Below are 23387 nucleotides of genomic sequence, written 5' to 3'. Positions count from 1 at the left end.
TGCATAACCAGCAAAAATGTATTCCCAGATACATAACAATGTATAATACCACTGGACTTTGCAAATTCCTGTTTAATATCTACTATCCAACACCTACTGAAAATGCATTTTGTATAACTTTGTGCTTTTATAGAATGATTTATTTACTCTTCTTTACTTCATCCATCTACAACTATTTTACACGTAAATATCTTGCAATTATTTAAGCTGGCACTGGAGGGAGACAGAGACCTAGCATTTAAAACAGCATTGTCAGAATTTTATGTTTCCTTTTCCCCGACGGGTTCTGAGGCAGGCGTGTGCATGAAATTGCATGGAGGGATTTCCCTCTCGGATCCCGACCGTCTGAACTTGGTACAGATTTTACGGTGGGGTGGGCGGGGCCTTGGAGGGGAAGCCTGCCCTTGCCAAAGTTAAGGCCCTTAGGTGGCCACTTAATGGCCCAGTGATATCTGAACCTACCTCCCGCCATCAGCCTATCCTCCAATCACACCTATCGTGATTCCCCAGGCATACCCTACCCTCTGTGCCTTGGGATCCCTATAACTTACCTGCCCTCTGGTTCTGGGAACTTAGTTGCTGGCAGCTCCCTGCGGTGTCTCCGCCAGCTACTGCAGCAGTGTGCCTGGAGGACCTGGAGAAGTGTCGGCCAATCTGATTGGCCAGTAGCTCACTGAGGCGGGATTTCTTCTCAAATGAGGCCGGAGGTCCTGTCCAATGCCAATCAGCACTCACTGGAGTGTGAAATGGCATCGGGGCTGTGGGATATGTTGCCCGCTGATTCTTTGGATGGTGGGGACTGAGTCCCTGTCATTATGAAAACTCAGGTCCAAGTTAAAATTTCCTGCCTACAAGGTTTGGTAGCATAGTGCTTGTAGTTTTGATGTGATGGGTGCGATTTTGGTTCCAAAATGGGTGTGGCCCATGTGTAAGTTGCTCCAAGTGCCAGCTTGGGTAGGAGGGCATTAGAGTGGGTGTGGGGAATGTGTATTGTTGGCACCCAGAGCAGATCATGATGTCAATTAGCCTGTAACACCAGCGCTGCCACTTTGGAGCTAAACTAATGTTCTGTCCTAACTTTGCTCAGCTAAATATGTGTCCAGCTGCAGGAAGGAACCCCAGCAGTGCAACCTAAAAGAACCATCATTTAAATTAGTTGGAGATTGATTTCTATTGGCTGTTACTGAGTTTGTAAAAGTGGCAATTTGTACAGTTACTTAAATTTGCTGAAGCTTACTGGGTGGTGTTGTGGCATGTGTTGAAGGGCCTTGACTTCAAAGATTTTACTCTGACCACGTACTTCGAGACATGTGTGTAATGGTATGCATAAACAATCATGTATATAATGATGTAAATGACCTCCGACCAGCAGATAGTAGTGTAAATCTACCATGTGACTCTGCACCTTGAGGAGTTGGGAGTAAGGCGTGTTAGTGGATAGTGGTACTTGCAGTAGCTCTTGGATAATTTATCAGTATTAGTTTGTAATCTATTTCTTTTAGTTATCTTTACCACACATTAGTTTTATAATAAAATACTTCAACTAGTCAAGAACTAGATGTTCTATTGTGCACCATTTTCTACTGGCCATAGCACAAGAACATAACATGGTACCAGGCCTAAAGATCTACTAAGAAAATTAGATTCTTTGAAGATCTGAACAACTAAAGGTAACTCAGAAGAAGAAGAAGGTAAGAAGAACAAAATCTTCTACTTACCTCATGAATTACTGGCAACTAGTATTCAATGCACTGTTAGACTTCGAAGTCCAGGATGAATGGTGTGAGGACACCACACCATCTTTGAGATGTTGGTAATGTAGATGAGAATTGGCGTGTATTCAAACAGCAATTCAAACTCTATGTTGCAGCCCTTGGTCTGCCGGCACAGCCTGATGAAAGGCACATTGCGTTGCTGCTCACTGTGCCAGGTCCACAAGCAACAGAAATATTTAAAACATTTGTTTTTGACAGCGAGGTGGATAGCAAGAACTTTGAGGAGCTTATAAAACAATTTGATTGGCATTTCTCTGAAAACAAGAGACGTTTGAGCGCTACATATTTCGCACGTGCACCCAGAAGGCAGGCTGATCGTTTGATAGATTTCTGACCAATTTGCGATTGAAGGCACAGCCATGTAATTTTGCTTCCTTACAAGCATCGATAATCCGTGATCAGATCGTGTTCGGGATTTGTAACAACAAGGTACATGAGAGGCTGTTAAGAGAAAATGAGCTTCAGCTTGATAGTGCTATAAAGATTTGTCATGCCAGTAAGCTAGCTGCACAGCAGATTAGCACTTTGAATCTCAAAAAACATTTTGCTGCAAAAATAGGAGAGACAGCGGACACCATCATTAGTGTGGTGACACACCTGAGTATAAAACTAGTGGCCATTTTAAGCATCCGGCCGGATCTGCCATTTCATGCCACCGATGCAGCAATCGACATTTGCCACGACAACGTCCAGCGTTTGGAAAGATATGCTCCAAACGCCAAAGCAAAAATCATTTTGCTCAGCGATGCTTTACCAGTAAAAAAGCGGAACAAGCAAAATCAATCAACGTGGTTGATGATGTATGCCTCGGAGACATGTTCTTCGTCAACATGATTTCTAGTGAGGACAAGGATAGTCAAGATATGCAAAATGACAAAGCTTTCATGACAATTTGCAGCAATAGTGTAGTCAATGCAAATACTCCAAAAGACAAATGGACAGTTCCATTAATGATTAATTACATCTTAATTAACTTCAAACTCAACACGAGAGCCAGGGACAACCTTATCATTTTGTCAGATTTAAAAGAGCTGAAAATTAAACCACAAGTGTCAAAGAAAACAGTACTACTGAAAGACTACAATGGAAATGAAATTCCTACACTACTAGCATGCGAGCTCGATGTAACTGTGAAGAACAGACTTCACACAGTAAAACTTGTTGAGATGAAACATGAGTCTCTACTCGGAGTGGAAGCATGTGAAGGGCTTGAGCTAGCTACCCCAGTTGACAGGACAGATTGCTTTACAACCAGACAACATGCAGCAGTAGATTCCATTCTGAAGGAATTTCCTGAGATATTTCAAGGCTTTGGCACTTTACCTTTCATGCATCGAATTCAATTAAAGGAGAATGCGCAATCAGTAATACACGCACCAAGACGTGTACCAGCTCCATTGAAAGACAGATTGAAGGATGAGATAGAAAGGGTGATGGCTTTAGGCGTAATCAAACACATTGATTACCCAAACCTACAGATTGGGTAAACTCTATGGTATGAGTCAAAAAGAGAAATAAAGACCTACGAGTCTGTATGGACCCTAAAGATCTGAACTTCAACATTAAAAGAGAACAGTAAGAAGGCGTACAACACAAGGTTAAAGTCCAACAGGTTTATTTGGAATCACGAGCTTTCGGAGCGTAGCTCCTTCATCAGGCAAATCACTCACCCGATGAAGGAGCTACGCTCCAAAAGATTTGTTTGTAAGACTTCTTACAGTGCTCACCCAAGTCCAATGGCAACATCTCCACATCATGGCTTAAATGAGAACATTATCCAATACCGTAGAGGAAAGAAATCACAAATGAGATGTCAGGAACAATGGGCTGGATTCTCCGACCCCCCCGGCGGGTTGGTGAATCGCCGGTGGGCAGCGTGAATCCTGTCCCCGCCGTCTCCCGAAGTCTCCGGCACCAGAGATCCAGCAGGGGCGGGAATCGCGCCGCGCTTGTCGGCGGGCCCACCCCGGCGATTCTCCGGTCCGCGATGGGCCGAAGTCCTGCTACTATAATGCCGGTCCCGCTGACGTGAATCAAAACACCTCCTTTACCGGCGGGACTGGCGGTGCAGGTGGGCTCTGGGGTACTGGGGGGGGGGGGGGGGGTGCAGGGCGATCTGGCCCCGGGGGGTGCCCCCACGGTGGCCTGGCCCGCGATCAGGGCCCACCGATCGGCGGGTGGGCCTGTGCCGTGGGGGCACTCTTTTCCCTCCGCGTTGGCCATAGCCTTCACGATGGCCAATGCGGAAGTGACCCCCTCCCGTGCGCAAGCACGGGGATGACATCAGCAGCCGCTACACTCCGGTGCATGCGCGGACTTCCATCGGCCGGCGAAGTCCCTTCGGCCCCAGCTGGCTTGGCGCCAAAAGCCTTTCCCGCCGGCTGGTGGGCGCCAACCACTCCAGCACGGGCCTAGTCCATCAATGTGAGGGCTTGGCCCCTATGGGTGCGGAATTCTCCGCACCTTTGGGGCGGCCCGACGCCGGAGTGGTTCACGCCACTCCATCCTGCCGGGGCCCCCGCCCCGCAGGGTAGGGGAGAATCCAGCCCAATGTGTTTCTTAGCTAGATGCTTCACAAGGTTTCTGGCAGCTCAAGTTAGACAAAGAAAGCTAAAGCTCTGTACTTTCAACACACCATTCGAGTGATATTGTTTCTTAAGGATGCTGTTTGGCATAATTTCTGCATCAGGGATTTTCCATCATGCCATAGAGCACATAATTGAAGGGATTCTGGGAGTCAGAGTTTATGTTGATGACATAATTGTCGGGTTCAAAACGAGAAAAACATGGCAATTGGCTTCTCAAAGTTCTGAAGAGCATTAAAAAGAATGGCTTAAAGTTAAACTAAGCCAAATGTCAAATTGGTGTTGACAGTATCACATTCTTAGGAGATAAGCTTTCTGCAAAAGAAATACAATCTGATCAAGAAAAAACTGAAGGTAATCTTGATTATGCCATGTCCCAATGACAAGAAAGGTATACTAAGAATGTTAGGAATGATAAATTTTGTTGGAAAATGTTTTTCCTAACCTCGCAGCTAAAACATCACACCTCAGAGAAACAATCAAGAAAGACGCGATATTCCAATGGTCTACCAGACATGAACAGGAATGGCAAGCATTCCAAGAAACATTGACAACGGCGCCAGTGCTGACATTTTTTGACCCAACAAAGAGGATGAAAATATCGACAGATGCGTCGAAAGATGGAATGGGAGCGGCATTACTGCAAGACGACAAGGAAGAAAATTGGTTTCCAGTTGCCTATGCTACCAGATCAATGTCAGATATGGAACACAGGTATACTCAAATTGAAAAGGAATGCTTAGGTTTAATCAACGGTCTTACTAAGTTCCATGACCATGTTAATGGTCTACCAACGTTTGTAATGGAAACTGACCACAAACCACTAGTTGCAATAGTTAAAAAAAAATCTGAGCGAGATGTCCCCTTCGATTCAGTGCATGATGATTGAGCTACAAAGGAATGATTTCAATCTAATCTACATGCTGGGCAAGCATCTCATTGTTACTGATACACTATCTCGAACCACAGGCATAGAAGAGATACACCAGTTGGATGAGGATGTTCAAGTCCAAGTGAATCTTGTCACTGAGTCTCTTCCGGTACCTGATGACAAATCAAGATAAATAAAGGAAGAAATGACCAAAGACACAGGCCTGCAAAAGGTGAGAATCTGGGCGGGATTCTCCGGTCGCCAAAATTGTGTTCAGCAATCGGCCAGAGAATCCCCGTTTGTGCCAAATTCGGAGGCGGCGCTGCTTTTGCGATGCTCCACCCCTCGAAAATGGCGTACTCAAAGAGTGTGGCTCATGCCGTCAGTATGGCCTCAGGACACCGCCTGAGGCCCTACCCCGATGCTCCGCCCCCCGCCCCCGATGGGCTGAGTTCCCGATGGCATGGAACATTTATCCTGTTTTTCTCTTGAACCCGGCGTGGCGGCTGAGGACTGAGTCCAATGCTGCCACAGTCGTTGGGGGGAGGGGGGGGGGGGGGGGGGGGGGGGGGGGGGGGGGGGGAGGGGGGAGCCGTTCCACGGGCTGGGGGGCTTTGGCAGGGGCTGGGGGCAATGGTGGGGGTTGGTCTGGGGGTGGCGAGGAGGTTTACTGGGGGACAGTATGTGGCAGGCCGGGTCCACGTGCAGCTGGATTCATGTTGCGCAGTGTGGCCGCTGCCGTGTGCATGCGTGGCCACAGATCCGGCAATTCTTTGGCCGTATCTGCAAGTAAAAGCTTTATGCTGCATGGACGCTAGCCCCCCCCCCCCCCCCCCCCCACCAGACTGAGGATCAGTGCAGCTTTTGTGCCATTTTTTCTGGTGTATAACGCCACTGCTCCCACGCTGGCGTTAGCACTAAGTATTCAATCGGAGGGATGGCCTAATGGTTCCTGCTCCAGCTATTATAATGTTAAGGCAGAGTTAAGTGACGCAAATCGGTTTTTATTTCGACAGCAAAGGATTGTCATTCCACAATCATTAAGGTCGATCATTCTTAACAAAATCCATGAAGGCATTGGGAAGAGAAAAGTGCAAGAGAAGAGCCAAGGACGCAGTTTATTAGCCAGGCATCAAACGCCATATTGAAGTAATGGTGAAAAACTGCACACAGTGTAGGAAGCTTCAGTTCAAACTACCGAAAGGAAAAGTTACTCGAAGATTAGAGAGGAAACTGATCTTTCAGAAAGGAGGCTCCAACCATTGCGAAGAGATGACACAGTCAGGCTGGAAGATCCAAATGGGAACGGATGGATAAAATATGCAAAGGTACTGCAACAGGCAGGTCCTCAATCGTAACTGATAATCACTGGTGGCGGTACAGTCTTTTTAAACAAAAATAATTTTTATTGAAATTTGTTTACAAAATATATAACAACAAACAACAATAAAACAACGTAATAAGCATAACACCCCCAAGACCGTAACCACGCATATATCGAGCCCCCCCACCCCCCCAAACAACAAGAGAACTTGAAAATAAATTCAATTAAATAAACATAGTCAACAACCTCCCCCCCCCCCCCCCCCCCCCCCCCCCCCCCGGGTTGCTGCTGCTGCTGACCTAGTTCCCTATCGTTGAGCCAGAAAATCAAGGAAAGGCTGCCATCGCCTAAAGAACCCTTGTACCGATCCTCTCAGGGCGAATTTGACCTTCTCCAGCTTAATAAAACCCGCCATGTCATAGATCCAGGTCTCCACGCTTGGGGGTCTCGCATCCTTCCACTGTCACAAGATCCTCCGCCGGGCTACTAGGGATGCAAAGGCCAAAACACCGGCCTCTCTCGCCTCCTGCACTCCCGGCTCCACCGCAACCCCAAATATCGCAAGTCCCCAGCCTGGCCTTGACCCTGGATCCTACCACCCTCGACACCGTCCTTGCCACCCCCTTCCAGAACTCCTCCAGTGCCGGGCATGCCCAGAACATATGGGCATGGTTCGCTGGACTCCCCGAACACCTGACACACCTGTCTTCGCCCCCAAAGAACCTACTCATCCTAGATCTGGACATGTGGGCCCGGTGCAGCACCTTGAATTGGATGAGGCTAAGCCGCGCACATGAGGAGGAAGAGTTAACCCTCTCCAGGGCATCCGCCCATGTCCCATCCTCGATCTGCTCCCCCAGCTGCCCCTCCCACTTAGCATTTAGCTCCTCTACTGACGTCTCCTCCACCTCCTGCATTACCTTGTAGATATCAGATACCTTCCCATCCCCGAACCAGACCCCCGAAAGCACCCTGTCCCTCACCCCCCTCGTGGGCATAAAAGGGAATCCCTCCACCTGCCGCCTAGCAAACGCCTTTACCTGCAGATACCTGAACATGTTCCCCGAGGGGAGCTCAAATTTCTCCTCCAACTCTCCCAGGCTCGCAAACCTCCCATCAATGAACAGGTCCTTCAGCTTTCTGATGTCCGCTCTGTGCCACCCCAGGAACCCCCCATCAATGTTCCCCGGGACAAACCAATGGTTCCCCCTTAGCGGAGCCTCCATCGAGCCCCCCACTTCCCCCTATGTCACCTCCACTGCCCCCAAATCTTGAGGGTAGCCGCCACCACCGGACTCGTGGTATACCTCGTAGGAGGGAGCGGCAACGGCGCCGTTACCAGGGCCCCCAGGCTTGTGCCTCCACAGGACACCATCTCCAACCTTTTCCATGTTGCCCCCTCCCCCTCCATCACCCACTTGCGCACCATCGACCCATTGGGCGCTCAATAATACCCCGAGAGGTTGGGTAACGCCAGCCCCCCACCATCTCTGCCCCGCTCCAAGAAGACCCTCTTCACCCTCGGGGTCCCATGCGCCCAAACAAAGCTCATGATGCTGCTAGTCACCCTCCTAAAAAAGGCCCTAGGGATAAGGATGGGCAGGCACTGAAAAAGGAACAAGAACCTCGGGAGCACTGTCATTTTGACGGACTGCACTCTACCCGCCAACGATAGCGGCACCATGTCCCACCTTTTAAATTCCTCCTCCATCTGCTCCACAAGCCTGGTAAAATTAAGCTTGTGGAGAGTCCCCCAATTCCTGGCCACCTGCACCCCCAGGTACCTAAAACTCTTCACTGCCCTCTTAAACGGGAGCCTACCAATTCCCTCCTCCTGATCACCCGGATGCACTACAAACACCTCGCTCTTACCCAGATTCAGCTTATAGCCCGAGATGCCCCCAAACTCAGCCAACAGCTCCATCACCCCCGGCATTCCCCCCACTGGGTCCGCCACATACAGCAGCAGGTCGTCCGCATACAGCAATACCCGATGTTCCTCCCCACCCTGCACCAGACCCCTCCACCTCCCCGACTCCCTCAATGCCATAGCCAGAGGTTCAATTGCCAGTGCAAAAAGCAAGGAGGACAGGGGGCACCCTTGCCTGGTCCCACAGTAGAGCCTGAGGTACTCTGACCTCCTTCCATTAGTAGCTACACTTGCCATCGGGGCCTCATATAGTAACCTCACCCATTTGATGAATCCCTCCCCAAATCCAAACCTCTCCAGCACCTCCCACAGGTACCCCCATTCAACTCTATCAAAGGCCTTCTCTGCATCTAGTGCCACCACTATCTCCGCCTCCCCTTCAACCGCCGGCATCACAATAACATTTAACAGCCTCCGCACATTCGTGTTAAGCTGTCGTCCCTTGTATCACCCCTGGCACGCAGTCCTCTATCCTGGTGGCCAGGATCTTCGCCAGCAACTTAGCATCCACATTGAGGAGCGAGATTGGCCTGTATGATCCACTCTGCAGGGGGTCCTTATCCCGCTTCAGGATCAAAGAGATCAGCGCCCGTGACATCGTCGGGGGCAAAGCCCCCCCCTCCCATGCCTCATTGAAGGTTCGCACCAACAGGGGGCCCACCAGGTCCGCATATTTTTTATAAAATTCCACCGGGAACCCATCCGGCCCCGGCGCTTTCCCTGACTGCATTTGACCAATCCCCCTGACTAGCTCCTCCAACTCAATTGGCTCCCCCAGCCCCTCCACCAGCTCCCCCTGCACCTTTGGGAAACGTAGCCTGTTCAGAAAGCTCTCCACCCCCCCCCCCCCCCCCTCCCCTCACCGGTGGCTCCAACCGGTACAGTTCCTCGTAGAAGTCCTTAAAGACCCCGTTCACCTCTGCCCCCTTCCGCACCACATTCCCACCCTTATCCATCACTCCACCAATTTCCCTAGCCGCATCCCGCTGCGGAGCTGATGTGCCAGCATCCTGCTCACCTTCTCCCCATACTCATAAACCGCGCCTTGCGCCTTCCTCCACTGTGTCTCCGCCTTTCTGGTGGTCAGCAAGTCGAACTTGGCCTGCACGCTACGCCGTTCCCCCAACAATCCCTCCTTCTGGGCCTCCGCGTACTTCCTATCCACATCTAGGAGCTCCCCACCAGTCTCTCCCTCTCCCTCCTCTCCCTCCTTTCCCTATGGGCCCGGACGGAGATCAGCACCCCCCGGATCACTGCCTTCAGAGCCTCCCAAACCATCCCCACCTGGACCTCCCCCGTATCGTTGGCCTCAAGGTACCCCCTCAATACTTCCCCGGACCCTCCTACACACCTCCTCATCAGCCAGCAACCCCACGTCCAGACGCCACAGCGGGCGCTGTTCCCGCACCTCCCCCATCTCCAGATCAACCCAGTGCGGAGCATGGTCTGAAATTGCTATGGCCGAATACTTGGCATCCTCCACCCTCGGGATCAATCCCCTGCTCAGAACGAAAAAATCTATTTGGGAGTAAACCCTATGCACATGGGGAAAAAAAGGAATACTCCCACGCCCTCGGCCTCCCAAACCTCCAGGGATCCACCGCTCCCATCTGGTCCATAAACCCCCTCAGCAGCTTGGCCGCCGCCAGCCTCCTACCCGTACTTGAACTGGACCGGTCTAGTGGGGGATCCAGCACCATGTTAAAGTCTCCCCCCATGATCAGGCCCCCCGCCTCTAGGTCCGGAATGTGGCCCAACATACGCCTCATAAAGCCAGCGTCATCCCAATTCGGGGCATACAAGTTTACCAGCACCACCTTCTCTCCCTGCAGCCTACCCTTCACCATAACAAACCTGCCCTCCTTGTCCACCACCACCTGAGACGCCTCGAACGCCACCCTCTTCCCCACCAGAATCGCCACCCCCCGGTTCTTCGCATTTAATCCTGAATGGAAAACCTGCCCCACCCACCCCTTCCTCAGACGAACCTGGTCCGCCACCTTCAGGTGGGTCTCCTGGAGCATAGCCACGTCCGCCTTCAGCCCCTTCAAATGAGAAAATACCCTAGCCCGCTTAACCGGCCCATTCAGCCCCCTCACGTTCCAGGTGATCAGCCAGATCAGAGGGCACCCCGCCCCCCTCCCCCGCCGACTAGCCATAGCTCATCGACTGCTCGCCCCAGGCCAGCACACCCCGCCCGACCCGTTCCCCATGACGATAGCGCCTCTCCTCTACCCCCCCGGCCCACACCAGCTCCTTCCTGGCCATTCCAGCAGCAACCCGGTATCCCCCCCTACCACCACCCCCCTCCCCCCAGGCTAGGACCCCTCCTAGCCACGACGCACCCTCCATCGTACTTCCGTGAGCCAGCTGACTTCTGCTGACCCCGGCAACTCCCGCCAAAACCCGACCCCTCCCGACATGGGGTCACCCCCCCTCCTGCCACTCTCCTTGGCACCGCTCCAGCGCGGGAAAAAAACAGTAGAGGCCACGCCCCCACCGCCAGCTCCACTTCTCCTGCCCCGCAGGGCGGGAAACCAGAGGAAAGCCCGCGCTTTCACACTGCCCCACCCCACCCCTCTGACGCAGCTCCCAAATTCCAGCTCCACCCCATCCCACAGCCCTGTACAGAAAAAAAAACAAACCCCCAACATCCCCCGCATAACACAAAACCATACCCAACAGAACCACCCGGAAACAGAGCAAGAACCAGCATAGAAAAAACGTATCAAAATTACAAAAACAGCAACAGCAAAAACAGCAACAACCGTAGTACACAAGACCCGGCAGCCCCCAGACCCTAGTTCGAGTCCAGCTTCTCCGCCTGCACAAAGGCCCACACCTCCTCCGGGGACTCGAAGTAGTGGTGCCGGTCCTTATATGTTACCCACAGACCCGTAGGCTGCAGCATTCCAAATTTAACCTGCTTGTTATGCAGCACCGCCTTCGTCCGGTTAAACCCGGCCCGCCGCTTAGCCACCTCCGTACTCCAGTCCTGGTAGATTCGCACTACCGAATTCTCCCACTTGCTGCTCCTCTCTTTCTTGGCCCAGCGCAGCACACACTCCCGGTCACTAAATCGATGGAACCACACCAGCACCGCCCGCGGGGGTTCATTTGCCTTGGGCCTCCTGGCCAGCACTCTGTGGGCTCCCTCAAGCTCCAGGGGCAGATGGAAGGACCCCGCCCCCACCAACGAATTCAGCATCGTGGCCACATAGGACAGTAGATCCGACCCCTCCAGCCCCTCCGCAAGGCCAAGGGTCCTCAAATTTTTCCGCCTCGTGCGAAGGTCCAGCTCCTCCAAGCGGTCTTGCCACTTTTTGTGAAATGCCTCGTGCATCTCCACCTTCCCCACGAGGACCACGGCCTCCTCCTCCCGACCAGCGGCCTGCTGCTGCAACTCCTGAATGGCTGCCCCCTGGGCTGTCTGGCTCTCAAGTAGCTTGCTGGTAGTCGCCTGCAGGGAGTCCAGCAACTCAGCCTTCAGCTCCGCAAAACAGCGCAGAAGAGCAGCTTGCTGCTCCTGCGCCCCCTGCCTCCAATCCTCGGGTGCGCCGCCGGCCGCCATTTTGTCCTCCTTCCCCCGCTTTTTCTGGGGAGCTGCTGCCGCCTTTTTCTTTGCCCCAATCCGGGTGCGCACCATAAATTCCGGGTAATGTTCCTCCAAGCACCTTCCCCCACCGGGAATCGTCGAAACAGCGCCGTCTGAGGCCCTAAAACGGGCCCGAAAGTCCTTTGATAGCGGGAGCTGCCGAACGTGCGGCTTAGCTCCGCATCACCGCAACCGGAAGTCCATGGCGGTACAGTCTTAAGGAGAAACAGAACAGCTCTGCTGAAAGTTCAGCAACCCTTTGTAATGGAACCACAAGAAGAAATTGTGAGCAATCCTAAGACAGTTGAAAAAGATACAGTTTAGCAGACAGAGCAAGAACATAGTAAAAATGCACAAATGCAAGACCAACAAGAAACATCTTCAATAACAAATGACGATGAAACATGGTCACAAGTTCAACCAATGCTCAGAAGATCAACAAGGCAAAGCTGTAAACCTGAGTGTCTAAATTTGTGATGGACTGTAAATAATTACATGTTTTAAAGAATTATACTTATCATATTGTGTTGTAAAACAATGTACTGAATGTAAATAATTACATTTCCAAAGGAAAGGGGATGTGATGATATGCATACACAGACCTCCGACCAGCAGGTGGCAGTGTAAATCTGCCATGTGACTCTGGACCTTGAGGAGTTGGGAGTTAGTTGTGTTAGTGGGCAGTCATGCTTGCAGCAGCTCTAGGACAATTTCTCAGTATTAGTAGTTTGTAATATATTTCTTATAGCTATCTTTACCATGCATTTGTTTTATAATAAAATCCTTTAACTAGGCAAGAACTATATGTTTTATTCTGCATTATTCCTACTGGCCATAGCACAAGAACATAACAATGTATTTTTAAAAATGTATTTTGTTACAAACATGTATCAAAACAGGTTACAATAAATAAACACCCTGGGAAACAGACTTCCCAGCAAACAACTTTACAGTCTGTACAAATTTGTTCCCCTTTTCCACCCTCCCCCCATGCCATGTACAGCTCCTTAAACTTGGTCACAAACACCCCCCCACCTTTTCTCAAACCCCTCTGCAGAGCCCATAACTCATACTTTATCTTCTCCAACTGAAGGAAGTGGTACAGGTCACCCAACCAAGCTGCTCCCCCGGTGGTGATGCCGACTGCCACTCCAGTAAAATTTGCCGCCATGCAATCAAAGAGGAAGAACCCACTCATTCTCATCCCGAGTCATATGCACCCTGTGCACCACCTTAAACTGTATCAGGCTCATCCTTGCACAGGAGGATATCCCTTTTACCCTACGCAGTGCCCCACTCCATACTCCCCAATTGATCTTCCCTCCCAACTCCGCTTCCCGTTCCTTCTTGATCTTCACCATCTGCTCACCTCCCTGCCTCCCCAGCCACTTGTATATATCCCAATTCTTCCCTCCCCTTCCACATCTGGAAGCTGCAGTCGCTCCAGCAGGGTGTATCCCGGCAACCTAGGGAACCCCCTCCAGACCTTTCACGCAAAGTCCCTAATCTGCAGATACCTGAACTCACTCCCCCCTCGGCAGCTCTACCCTTTCCCTTAGCTCCTCCAGGCTGGCGAACCCTTCCTTCAAATACAGATCCCTCACCTTGACCAGCCCCACTTCCTCCACCTCCTGTATACACTATCCATTCCCACCCCCGGCTCAAACCCATGATTCTCTTTTTAAACCCAGCGGCACACTTCCACCCTAAAATGCCTCCTAACTGATTCCATTTCTTCACCGTGGACTGCACCAATACCTACTCGGAGTCAATTTTCACCATCCTGTCCTCAAGGTGGTTACCTCCTTGCTGCCCTTACTTTCATAGTCCCTAGGCATTATCTGATATTTCGCTCAACCAGTCATTATTACGCATAGTTGAGCCTGACCCTGCCCTCAACTAATGTCTAAACAAGTGTTCATAGCAGTGGTGTTGATTGGTGTTCAGGTCCAGGGACTCTGTTCAGTTTTCACTTTCTTAAACACCTAAGCAGAATCCTATTGCCTCCGTGGGCAGCCAGTTAAAGATCACTTAATTCTGTACAATCCTTGGACTTCACTGAAAAATGAACAATCTGGAGAAGTGATGTAGTTACTGTTTCTATTATTTTCCATGTTTCCCTTTTCTTATCAGTTGTGAAGGTGCTGCCAGTCTGGACCAAGGGTTTTGCAAAGCTGGAATCAGTCTCACACTAACATGTGAGGGAAGTTGGGCAGCTGTAACTTTGGACCCCTGTCTCTCATCTTCTACTTTTGAACAAGCAGTGCATGTATTGGATAGAAGCAGAAGATGGATAAATTTAAAGTAAAATATCCTTCCAAACTTTTGCTACCTTTCCACCTCTACATCATTTGACTAAGGGGTAAAATGGTCCGTTCTATTCCCTGGGTTGGTCACATCAACTGAAAGTCCTTTAAGTTATGACAGGCTGCCGAATTGGTTTTTCATCCTGCAGAGGGGGCTGGCTGTAAACACTCCATTAAGCAGCTTGGAAAAAATAAAATTAAAGTTCTCATTGGGAACCAGATGGCCTAAAGCGAAGCTGACAGTCCTCCTCCTGGTAGTAAAATCAGAAAATACTGGAAATACTCAGCGAGTCTGGCAGCATCTGTGGTAAGAGAAACAGAGTTAATGGCCTTGTTGAGCCCGATTTGGTGAGGCGATGAGGCAGTTGAATCTCGCGAAAGCCATCTCGCAAGATTCGGGACACTCGTAATGCGTTGCAAGATGTAAAAAAATCTTGCGAGATGTTGCGATCTGGACCTCGCCCTCGCTGGGTAAGATTCAGCTATACATATTTAAATGAGCCACTAGGCCTCACCTGGGAGACCTCACCATGGCGTTGTTTAGCACTGGTCCACACAAACATGGACCAGGTATAACGGTACCGTGGCGGAACTCTCAGGCCATTAGAGACTCTGGGTGGGGGGGGAGAGGCGGAGGGGGGGTTGGCACGGTGGTGCAGTGCTTAGCACTGCTGCCTGTGACGCAGAGGACCCAGGTTCGATCCTGGCTCGGGTCACTGTCCGTGTAGAGTTTGCACATTTCCCCCGTGTCTGCTTGGTTTCACTTCCACAACCCAAAGATGGGCATGGTAGGCGGATTGGCCACACTATATTTGCCCTTAATCGGGAAAAATAGAATTGGGTACTCTAAATTTATTTAAAAAGAAGAGACTCTGAGTGGTCAGGCTCTAGGCAGGATGACACCCTGGTATTCCTGCTGGCACCCCGACAGTGCCACCCTGGTACTGCCAGGGTGCTCAGGTGGCACTGCCAGGCTGTTAGGGTACTGCCAGTGTGCCAGCCTGCAGTGCTAAGGTGCTCTGGTGCCAGGTTGCCCTTGCCAGGGATTGGACCCATGTGCCTTTCCCTTAAGATGTGGGGGAGGGGGTGCTCGAGGACCCCGTAAGAGGTACATTGGGTGCAGTGGGGGGTCTGGAGGCCAAGGTGGGGTGGTTGAGGGGGTCGAGATCAGAGTGGAATTTAAAAATCATGCCCCGATCCGGGCATACTCTTCCTGCATTGGTGAGCTGACCTCGTCAGTGCAGAAAATGATTGTACGTGCGGCCTTAGTGCGACGTTCCTCACTGAGGCCAAAAAAAACCGGCAAAGCACTGTTAAATAGTGGTGTCATTTTGTACCGAAACCACCCACATAATAGTACATTAATATTTTCTTTTACATGAATAGGTAACAAACATTCAGCAGAGCATGTACATAAAATGAAATCACATTTAAAATTGGCAGAAATGAGGTTAGTAGAAACTGAACGCAACAGCCTTTGTGAATTTTATATTGTGATATTTCAGAATGCACAGCAAAATAAATGGGTAATAACACCGGTGGTAGCTGATCCTTGAGATGCACCGATAATGAGAGTAAAATTGAAGAAGAATACAACATTTGGATGTTTTATAATAAAACTTCTTTGCAAACGCTGGATGTGCAGACCAACATTGTCTGAAAAATTAATCATAACCTGATTCAATTAAAATTAAAAAGAGAAAATGTTAAAAAGAATTTAAGGCAAGCTAATGGAAATAAAAACTGAAGTTACCTGTCATATCATGCTTGCTGGAGTCTGTAACCTAATATGAATGAAGAGTTCTCTCTATAGTTGCTTATCACTGCATTAACTGAGATCTAATTGTGCCTGTTCTTTATGTTGGCAGATGCGGCTTCGAAAGAACAACAGCTCACAGACAGAATTCCTTGATTAATGCCTTCAGCTGTCATATGTCCCATTATCTGCACATTTGCATAACTTAATGGTTTAGGACACGGCAGAGTGGATACTTAATTTAATGTTTAGCAGAGTCTTGATAGCCGAATAATTCAAAACTGTCGTGGGAGGTCAGTAATATGATAATATGGGAAGGCAGTTATGATTTCTGAATATCATTAAGGATCTAATATAGAATAAATAAAAAAAAGACAGCCAGGTCCTTAAACTTTAATACTCTATAAATATATAGGATTGATCAGAATTACTTCATGCTCAAATTAGTTGGCTTCTGTTAAACTCCCAATGATGATATAATAAGTCAGCACCTCAAAGAAAAGCATTGGTTAATCTTTTAGGTGGGAATTTTCATAAGCAACCTGTTGAACTACAACTTCATTACACTCACAGCAGTATCTGCTTGTATTCATTTGTTTTCACAATTTATATGTCCCCTCCCTCTCCTTTCTGAAGGGAACAATTTCTTGCTGGCAAACAGTTATATAAATTCTGGGTTTCCTGCAATGCCTCATTACTGTGGCCATTATTTAGTTTACAAGCAAGTTGCCAGGGCTAGAAAAGTGTAACTATGAGGAGAGATTGGATAGATCGGGGTTATTTCCCTTGAAACAAAGAAGGCTGAGGGGTGATTTAATTGAGGTGGACAAAATGATGAGAGGAAGAGATAGAGTGGACAGGATAAAATTGTTTCCCTCGGTGGAGAATTCTAGAACCAGGGAACATAGGTTCAAGATAAGTGGCAGAAGGTGTAGAGGGGACATGAGCAAGAACATTTTAACACGTTTTACACAAGGGAGTCTGGAATTCAGTACCCAAATTGGTGGAGGAGGCAGAGACTAAATTATTTTAGAAAGTACGGACCTGCACCTTAAATGCTGCAAGCTACAAGGCTGTGCAGGAAGGTGGATTAGAAAGGTCACCTGGATGTCCTCAGGCTGGCATGGACAAGATAGGCCAAATGTTCTGGGCTGTAACTTTTCTATGGTTCTATTATTCATGTGTGAATCTTGACAGTGAATACTGACAGGTTAGTCAACTCAATGGGACATGGTAATTGAGCACAATCCTCAGCATTCATACATGCGTAGGTACTTCCAGTTGTGGGTGAGCAGGGTCGCTGGACAGTGATGAGGAATGGAACACGGCCAGCTTCTTTTCTCTCTGACCCAGGCATGCTCAGGTTGGTTGCCGAAATCCCGGCTGAACCTAACTAAATTAACACAGATTGGGGCTCTAATGTGTGACCTTCCTCTATAACTCAGCTAACCATTGGTTAGACTCACTAAGCAAATGGGGGTTGTTTATTTAAAATTGTCATTGAACCCATAGCTCTCCTTAATACAATAATTTTTACCTCATATAAACTCTTAAATGGATCTTATTCTCTTTACTGATTTCTTTTACATTCATCATTACAGCATTATTTCTGTTTTGCAAGGAATTTAAAATAGTTTCTTATGCTGCATTTCTGTGTATATTAAACAGAAACCGAAAATAAGATGGCCGTGTTCCATTCCTCATCAGTTTGGGCAAATCAAATTAGTAACTATACTGTACAGGAGGAATTCCTGGAGTGTATATGGGATTGTTCTTTGGACCAATATGTTGAGGAACCAACTAGAGAGAACAGGCGACCCCAGACTGGATATTGTGTAATGAGAAAAGAGTAATTGGAAATCTAGTTGTGTGAGGCCCCTTGGGGATGAGCGACCAAAATGTGATAGAATTCGTACAAGATGGAGAATAACATAGTTGATTCTGAGATTAGGGTGCTGAATGTAAATAAAGGGAACTATGATTCTATGAGCTGCATGTTGGCTATGATAGATCAGGGAAAATTACTTAAAAGGATGACAGTGGACAGGCAATGACAAACATTAAAAGAACGCATGGGTGAACTACAACAATTGTTCATTCCTGCCTGGCATAACAATAAAATGGGAAATGTGGCTAAACCATGGTTTACAAGGAAAATTAGAGATAATCTTAGATCCAAGAAAGAGGCATAAAAATTGGGCAGAAGAAACAGCAAACCTGAGGATTAGGAGCAGTTTAGAATTCAGCGCAGGAGGACAAAGGGATAGATTAAGAAGGAAAAAATAAAGTACCAGAGTAAGCTTGCAGGAAACACAAATACTGACTGTAAAAGCTTCTCAAGGTATGTGAAGATACAAACATTGGTGAAGACAAATGTAGGCCCCTTAAAGTCAGAAACAGGGGAATGTATAATTGGGAATAAAGAAATGGCTGACGACCAAAATACAAATTTACGTTCTGTCTTCACAAAGGAGGACACAAATAATGTACCAGAAATGGGGCACACAGAGATTAGTGACAGCGTGGAACTAAAGGGAATCAGTATTAGTAGGGAAATGGTATTGGGGAAATTGATGGGGTTGAAGGCCAATACATCTCCAGGGCCTGATAACCTACATCCAAGAGTACTTAACGATATGACCCTAGAAATAGAGGATGCATTGGTGGTCATTTTCCAAGATTCTATAGACTCTGGAACATTTCCTACAGATTGGAAGGTAACTAATGTAACCCAACTATTTAAAAGGAGGTAGAGATAAGATGAAATTATAGACCAGTCAGCCTGATGTTGGTAGTTTGGAAAATGCTAGAGTCCATTATAAAAGATTTAATAGCAAAGCACTTACAAAACAGTGGCAGGATTGGACAGAATTGGCAAGGATTTACGAAAGGGAAATCATGCTTCACCATTGGAATTCTTCGAGGATGCAACTAGCAGAGTTGATGAGGGGGAGCCATTGAATGCGGTTTATCTGGGGCAGCACGGTAGCATAGTGGTTACCACAGTTGCTTCATAGCTCCAGGGTCCCAGGTTCAATTCCCAGCTGGGTCACTGCCTGTGCGGAGTCCGCACGTTCTCCCCGTGTGCGCATGGGTTTCCTCCGGGTGCTCTGGTTTCCTACCACAGTCCAAAAATGTTCAGGTTAGGTAGATTGGCCATGCTAAATTGCCCTTAGTGTCCAGAAAGGAAAGGTTAAGTGAGGGTTACTGGGTTACGGGGATAGGGTAGATACGTGGGCTTGAGTAGGGTGTTCTTTGTAAGGGCCAGTGCAGACTCGATGGACCCAATGGCCTCCTTCTGCCAGTAAATTCTATGACTTGAACTTTCAGAAGAGTTTTGACAAAGTCCCAAATAAGAGATTAGCTTTTAAAATCAAAGCGCATGGGATTGGGGGAAGTTTATTGAGATGGATAGAAAACTGGGTGGCAGACAGGAAACAAAAAGTAGGAATAAATGGGTCGTTTTCTACGTGGCAGTCAGTGACTAGAGGAATACCACAGGGATCAGTGCTAAGACCCCAGCTATTCACAATGTATGACTTAGATAAGGGAACAAAATGTAAAATGTAATATTTGCAGATGACAAAAAGCTGTTGGGAGGGTGAGCTGTGAGAAGGTGCAGAGATGCATCAGTGTGATTTGGACAAATTGAGTGGGCAAATGCATGGCCGATGCAGTATAATATGAATAAATGTGAGATTATCCACTTTGGTAGCAAAAACAGGAAGGTAGATTATTATCTGAATGGTTATAGATTGAGAGAGGGGAATGTGAAACGAGACCTGGGTGTCACTGATCAATATTGGTAAAGGGGTTAATGTACACTCTTACTATAACCTGCTGGAAATATGCAGACCAGGCAAACCATGACTTCAGTCAGCTACCAACACCGCTTTAATGCCAGCACTGTCATTTTGGATCTCCCTGCTCCAGCAGTGGTCTCACTTAGCTTTGTATAGCTAAACACAATGTTAACACCATGAAGGACCGTCCATCAACACTGTTTATTGTTTAGTTGCTGGTCTATTTCCTCAGGCTGGTGTTACAATTTTTTGTTACACATTTTTGGTGCTTTCCATCATGGTTTCAAGGTCCAAAAATCTACAAGGAATAATGTGGAAAGTGCTGAAGTATTTTTCTGACTTCAACACTTCTTTGCAAACAAATTGCTCTCTGACATGCTGCAATAGTCACCTTTCCCCTGGGACTTGATCATGACTCTTAGAATGAACAGAGGCCACACAGAGCAGGACGGACAGAAGGAGGGTGAGAAGAGGTCTTAGCAGGAGACAATATCCATCTAGGATGTTCAGGGAGCAATTCTTCTAACTGAACTTCAGCAATAAGCAGTATTTGAGATATCTGTGCTTCACTAAGTAGGTAATCAAAGAACTCTGTCAATTGCTGCAAACACAACTGCAAACATCTAGCAGGACAGGGATTATGTTGCTTTGGCTATGAAAATCACTATGAGCTTTCACGTGTCTGGCACCTTCAGGCCAGCAACATCAGGCTTGCAAATCACTGCGGTCGAGGAAATGTTACTGAGGCTGTCTATTGGAAAAAAGATAACTTCACTTCATTCCCTCTTGCTCGGGAGACACAGGCGTAGGGAACGTGAGGATTTACCAAGATTGCAGGCTTCCCCCTGGTGTGGTCTTCTATTGACTGCGTACCCACATCACTTAGGAGGCATCAAAGTGATACCTTTTGATGTACTGGGGATAGGTTGACAGAGGAAAAAGACATACAGGCTGAAAACAGGAACTACTAAATAAGACCCTGGCCCGAATCAATACTGGCTGTCTGCCAGACCTCTCAATTCAGCACAGAAACTCATTAAATAGAAGTTTATGATCACCCAATTACAGTATTTATGACCTTAAAACAAAAGAACCATGTCACCAATATGTAACTAACATTGAGACAGTAGAGATCAATTTTGTAACAGGAAGAATGATAAACAAAGAGCTCATCAGACTCCATAATTGGCTAATAGCTTGTCAGACAAGAGTGTTTCAGAGGACAATGGATCTTGGTTAAATCATCCTGGTTAAACAGGGGTATCCTGTTTATTTCTATTAATGAGTTAAGTCTTGATGAGGCAATATAACTCAAGCCATGTATGTGCGTGTATCACGTCCCAACACTAACAGAGCATGTATAATAAGAACACATCATCAGCAACAACCCGGGACCCGCGGGAGTAACCATCGCAGAAGAGAAGCTTCTGAGATAAAGATATCCACACTAAGTCATCTCAGTCTGCCCATTCCCCTTCACTAGTATGGGTAATACCTAGAGCTCAGCTGTGAGTCTGAATCATATTCCGTGAGCTTGATTTTGATGATTGCAATACCCAAATAAAATAGAGTTACAATAGACAGTGTGTTTTCTTGTGTCTAACTAAGCCAATCGAGCAATGTCTTGGTCAACAAATTCCAGTGCAAGGCATAAAGTTAAAGAACATGAGGCGAGATTCTCCGCAAATGCTGAGAATTGTAAAGGCTGCCATGGGACAGGCCGTGACCCACGGCAGCCTTCACGCCCACTTCCGGGGCCGATTCTCCCCCCGGGCGGGGCTAGGAGCGCGGCCCCGTGCGTCACGGTGGCGCGGCCTTGACGACGGTCGTCAAGGCCGCACGCCAAGCGTCACGCCGGCTGAAGCGGCCGATGACATCAGCCGCGCATGCGCAGGTTGGACAACGCCAACCCGTGCATGCGCAGTTGGCGTCTTTTCCCTCCACCGCCCCGCAAGACGTGGCGGCTTGATCAAGTGGGGCGGCGGAGGGAAAAGAGTGCGTCCGTTACGGATGCATGGCCTGCGATCAGTGCCCACCGATCGTGGGCGTATGCCCCCCTTGGCATGGCCGTGGTACGGTCGTGGTACGGCCGTGCCAATCGGGCCCGCAGATGCCCCAAACAGGCATCTGCCGCCCGTTTCACGACGGCAGCAAGCAGGTGTGTTTGCTGCCGTGTTGAAACGGGCATGAAGGCCCGGCCGCTCGGCCTCGGAGAATCGTTGCTCACCGTAAAAAATGGCGAGCGCCGATTCGTGGCGTGGGTCGGGCGTCGGGGGGGGGGGGGGGCGGAGAATAGCGGGAGGGCATGAAAAATGTTGGGAGGCCCTCCCACTATTCTCCCACCCGGTGTGGGGGGCGGAGAATCGCGCCCATGGGATTGTGCGTAGTCTCATGAGATGGATAGAAAGCTGGTCAGCACACAGGAAGCAAAAAGTTGGAATAAATGGGTCTTTTTCTGATTGGCAGGCAGTGACTAGCTGGGTACTTGAGGAATTTGTGCTAGGACCCCAACTGTTCACATTATATATTAATAACTTGGACGAGGGTCCAAATTTGTATCCAAACAGTACCTCCAAATTTGCAGATGATACAAAATTGGGTGGGAGGGTGAACTATGAGGAATATACAGAGATGCTTCAGCGGGATTTGGACAGGCTGAATGAGGGGGCTAATGCATGGCAGATGCAGTATAATGTGGATAAATGTGAAGTTCTCCATTATGGTAGCAAAAATATGAAGGCAGATCATTATTTGAATGGGTGTATATGGAGAGAGGCGGATACTCAGCGAGATCTTGGTGTCCTCATGCATCAGTCGCTGAAAGTAAGCGCGCAAGTACAGTAGGCAGTAAAGAAGGCAAATTGTATGTTGGTCTTCATAATGTGATGATTTGCGTATAGGAATGGGGATGTTTTACTGCAATTGTATAGGGCTTACACCTACACCTAAAGTGTTGTGTGCAGTTTTGGTGTCCTTATCTGAGGAAGGATGTTCTTGCTATGGAGGGAGTGCAGTGAAAGTTTACCAGGCTGATTCCTGGGATGACAGGACTGTCATATGAAGAGAGACTAAATTGGTTAAGATTGTACTCATTGGAGTTTCGAAGAGTGAAAGGGAATCTCATAGAAATTTATAAAATACTAACAGGGTAGATTCAGAAAGAATATTTCTGATGGCAAACCTTTTAGGACTGAAGTGAGGAGAAACCTCTTCACACAGAGAATGGTGAATCTGTGGAATTCACTACCACAGAAAAGTAGTTGAGGCAAAAACATTGTGTAATTTCAAGAAGGGATTAGATATAGCTCTTGGGGCTAAAAGGATCAAGGAATATGGGGGAAGGCAGGATCAGGGTATTGAACTTGATGATCAGCCATGATCATAATGAATGGCAGAGCAGGCTTGAAAGGCCAAATGGCCTCCTTCTGCTTCTATTTTCTAT

Source organism: Scyliorhinus canicula, chromosome 8, assembly GCF_902713615.1.
Source record: "Scyliorhinus canicula chromosome 8, sScyCan1.1, whole genome shotgun sequence".
Taxonomy (NCBI): Eukaryota; Metazoa; Chordata; class Chondrichthyes; order Carcharhiniformes; family Scyliorhinidae; genus Scyliorhinus; species Scyliorhinus canicula.
This window is presented reverse-complemented; position numbering follows the sequence as displayed.